Here is a 5,044-nt window from a genome sequence, read left to right on the forward strand (position 1 = left end):
GATAAAAATTCAGAACAGACAAACCTTTCTCTTGGTTTGAGTTTGCTGGAAATCCAAACCCATTGCACCATCTGCACCATTTCTTTCCTCCACTACCAGTTTTCTCCCTCCCTCTACTCTGGCTGGGTTCAGTTCTCCAGCCCCTGTGTGCAGAGTGAGAATCAAGTCAATGAGATGTATAGATTTATGTGAACCAAGTGTGTTCAGGGATTTAGGACGAAGAACAAAGAACAAAGAAAATTACAGCACAGGAACAGGCCCTTCGGCCCTCCAAGCCTGCGCCGATCCAGATCCTCTATCTAAACATGTCGCCTATTTTCTAAGGGTCTGTATCTCTTTGCTTCCTGCCCATTCAAGTATCTGTCTAGATACATCTTAAAAGACGCTATCGTGCCCGCGTCTACCACCTCCGCTGGCAACGCGTTCCAGGCACCCACCACCCTCTGCGTAAAGAACTTTCCACGCATATCCCCCCTAAACTTTTCCCCTCACTTTGAACTCGTGACCCCTAGTATTTGAATCCCCCACTCTGGGAAAAAGCTTCTTGCTATCCACCCTGTCTATACCTCTCATGATTTTGTACACCTCAATCAGGTCCCCCCTCAACCTCCGTCTTTCTAATGAAAATAATCCTAATCTACTCAACCTCTGTTCATAGCTAGCGCCCTCCATACCAGGCAACATCCTGGTGAACCTCCTCTGCACCCTCTCCAAAGCATCTACATCCTTTTGGTAATGTGGTGACCAGAACTGCACGCAGTATTCCAAATGTGGACGAACCAAAGTCTTATACAACTGTAACATGACCTGCCAACCCCTGTACTCAATACCCCGTCCGATGAAGGAAAGCATGGCGTATGCCTTCTTGACCACTCTATTGACCTGCGTTGCCACCTTCAGGGAACAATGGACCTGAACACCCAAATCTCTCTGTACATCAATTTTCCCCAGGACTTTTCCATTTACTGTATAGTTCACTCTTGAATTGAATCTTCCAAAATGCATCACCTCGCATTTGCCCTGATTGAACTCCATCTGCCATTTCTCTGCCCAACTCTCCAATCTATCTATATTCTGCTGTATTCCCTGACAGTCCCCTTCACTATCTGCTACTCCACCAATCTTAGTGTCGTCTTCAAACTTGCTAATCAGACCACCTATACTTTCCTCCAAATCATTTATGTATATCACAAACAACAGTGGTCCCAGCACGGATCCCTGTGGAACACCACTGGTCACACGTCTCCATTTTGAGAAACTCCCTTCCACTACTACTCTCTGTCTCCTGTTGCCCAGCCAGTTCTTTATCCATCTAGCTAGTACACCCTGGACCCCATGCGACTTCACTTTCTCCATCAGCCTACCATGGGGAACCTTATCAAACGCCTTACTGAAGTCCATGTATATGACATCTACAGCCCTTCCCTCATCAATCAACTTTGTCACTTCCTCAAATAATTCTATTAAGTTGGTAAGACATGACCTTCCCTGCACAAAACCATGTTGCCTATCACTGATCAGCCCATTTTCTTCCAAATGGGAATAGATCCTATCCCTCAGTATCTTCTCCAGCAGCTTCCCTACCACTGACGTCAGGCTATATAGGCGGATATATAGAGTTGGGTCACAGATTAGCCTTGATCTCATTGAATGGCAGAACAGGCTCGAGGAGTTAAATGGCCTGCTCTTGTTCTGATGATTCTGTGTTAGGGGAGATAGGGAGAAACTATTGTCTCTGTGGGAGAATGAAGAAGGGGACTCGGCCATTGAGTAACAGAATCAGGAAGCAGTTTTTCACAGAAAGGGGAGCAGAAATCTGGAACTCTCTCCCTGAAAAGCTGCAGATACTGGGGATCAACTGGAGCTTTCCAGACTCAGATGGATGGATTCTTGTTAGGTGAGGGTATTAAGGGATATGAAGCTAAGGTGGGTAAATGGAGCTGAGGTGTAGATCAGCCCTGATCTAATTGAATGGAGATGCAGACCCGGGGGCCTGAATGGTCTCCTCCTGTTCCTAAACATCCTGCCGACACTCACTGTCCCAGCTCACAGGGGAAGAGTGGCCACTTCACTGGTCCTGGAGCTCGAGCAGAGCCTTTGGAGCCACAGCCCCAATGTGAGTCAGTGTCTTCAGGAGAGGAGGAGAGAAAATGGCGAGAAACCCGCAGAGTGACAAAAGAAATGAGTCAATGATCTTCTCTTCTAGACTCATTGAGATCAACAATTTCAGATCAGAACCAAAGACCATACTTTTTCAGACTGCAGCAACTGTTGGTAATTATTCTGCTGCTGCCATTTACACCTCCTCTAGATCCATCTTTACTTGTCCCAATACCATCTCCTTCTGCCCTGCACTATCCTCTCTTTTGCTATTTAATCTCTCCTGCCTTCCACCCTATCACTGACCTTCCCTTTTGTTCTTTCCTCCTCTCCCCTTTTCCCTGCCTCTGCATTTGTTTAAAACCTGTTGCATCTCTCATTTTTCCCAGTTTCTGACCTGAAACGTTAATTCTGTTTCTCTCTCCACAGATGCTGCCAGACCCGCTGAGGATTTTCAGCACTTTCTGTTTCTCTCCAGATTTCTGCCTTTGTCTCAATGATTTTCTCTCCTGGTCACTGGACCCTGAAGCCCCGCCCACTCACTGTTTACCCACCAAAACGGTCACGCATGCGCCCAGCTCGCTGAACAAACCCCGCCTTCCTCGACCAAGATGGTGGTCGGTTGCCTGGGTAACACGGCCAGTTATTGGGGAGGAAGCCCCAACTCCTTGATCCGCCCTGAATCCCACTCACAAGACAGCGGCCAGTGACCCGGCTCTCCCGGGCCTGTGACCTCTTATTCGGGACTTTAGGCCTACCCCGGGTGTTTATGAAGCTTCCCAGCCCACTCACGCATCCCTACGCCCACAACCTCCTTCCCCCACCTGTTCCGCCTCAACCACTGCCACTACGCATGCTCAGAATATAGGCCAGCGCACTGGGCTCTTGTAGACATTGATATGGGACTTTCTGTCCCGCGGAGAACTCTGGGTAAGCCATCCGCCATTGCTCCCTGGGTTCCTGTAGTTATTGCTAGTGGACTTGCTACCCTGCGGAGAATTCTGGTTAATTAGTCCGCCATTACTCTCTGAGCTCCTGTCGTCTTTGACACAGGGAGCTTTCTGCCCCTTGCGGAATCCTGGGAAACCTTTTTAAAGGGGCCACAAACAAGAAACTGCAAATTGTCATTAAATTTCCAAAAATTAAAACATAAATTTGCTTTCTATGTCTACAACACCCTCCAGTCCGTCTGGTGCTCAGTGGTTATGGACGAAAAGCTCTTTGGCATTAGTGGAGGGCAGTGGAAACAAACAAAATAAGTCTAAACGCAGGAGCCCAGTGCATGCTCAGTGATGGAGACCACCATTAAAACACCACAAACCATCACATTGCAGGCAGTGGTGAAAGAATGAGAGAATAACCTACTCAACCTCATCCTCAGTAAATCAGCTGTCACATATGTGTCTACTTATGACAACATCGGTCCGAGTGACCACTGCACAATCCTTGTGGAGACCAAATACTGTCTACACACTGAGGAAATCCACCATCGTATCAGATGACAATACCACAGCGTTCAGTGGGTAGATTAAGTACAGAACAAGCACTCAAAACCGATGCTGTGAGCCACCAGCAGTAATTGAATTGTATTCCACCAAAATTTGTAACCTCATGGCCCTCCTTCATTACCTTCAATCAGACAACTAACCCTGGTCAATGACACATATAGAAAAATCAACCCAGTCAAAGATCATCGGATCAGCCTGCTCTGAATCATCAGCACAGAGAATCAGCAACAGTTTTATCAAGCAGCACTTAGTAACCATTGAGGAGTGGAGGTGATGTGACAGCTGTAAAGAGCTGGTTGGGCCCCATCTGGAATACTGCATTCAGATCTGGGCACCACACCTCAGCAAGATATATTGGCCTTGGATGGGGGATGGGGGGGAGGGGGCACAGCGCAGATTCACCAGAATGATATCAGGCCTAAAAGGGTTAAATTTCTTAACAAAACTCAAACAGGTTTGTAAGATGTGACCTTCCTTTCCAGACCATGTTGAGTATCTCTAATGACTCCTTCCCTTCCCCAGTGATCAAACACAGCATCACTTTGGATCCCTTCAAGCATCTTCTTCAGGTCACACTTCATGAGTTACTTTTCAATCTCAGTGAACAATTTCTAACTCTGTCCACAGCATCCTGAGCATCCACAGCTCTGCCATCGCCTGGCAATTTTTCAATCTGGCCTCAACTTTCAGTGGCCCTAAACCACCTTTAAATGTCTTCTCGCTCCTGATGTAGCTGGCAAATCATTTATGATTACCAGCATAATGTGCACCATCTTCTTTTCCAAAGATCTCTTCGTTTCTCTAATGACTGCAGGTCCTTCTTTATTTGGAGATCAAATGTCTGTTGTCTAATTGTACCAGCAGTTAACAGGCTCCTGTGAACTCCTCCATCTGCTATTTTAATGCAGACTTTAACCAATTTAGTTTAAACAGGCGTATTTTTAATGGATTAGCCTACCAATTAATGGAATCTACCTTAAAATGCTAGATTCAGGATTATCAGAAAGCATGTTAAATCTTTGTAGAATAATTAGCACAGTCCTTTTCAGACTGGACGTTTCAACATCCCTTTTCACTTTCAGTCAGGAACAGATCACAGTTTTACAACAATCTCTGATTTGACAGCACGTTTCCAGCATTCGCTATAGTTCTTCCTGACTCTAAACACAGTTGTAAAGGAGTCTTCTGTTCCATGCCTAGGAGCTCTGAACCATGGAAGAGAGCAACTGGGACACATTTCGCACAGACCTCAAGATTAACCTGCACAGGGATTTTGCTGTCAGTGAAGAGAGATGAGAAAGAGCAAAGTGCCGTTTGTCCCTCTCACTGACTCTGAAGGACTGTGTCCAGGCTGAAGTTCTGTTCCTGCCACACGATCCTCCCCCCATGTTTGTCCTTTCTGAACTTCAGCAAGATGATGCCAAACACTCGGGTGG

The sequence above is a fragment of the Heterodontus francisci genome, chromosome 34 (genome assembly GCF_036365525.1).
Source record: "Heterodontus francisci isolate sHetFra1 chromosome 34, sHetFra1.hap1, whole genome shotgun sequence".
Classification (NCBI taxonomy): Eukaryota; Metazoa; Chordata; class Chondrichthyes; order Heterodontiformes; family Heterodontidae; genus Heterodontus; species Heterodontus francisci.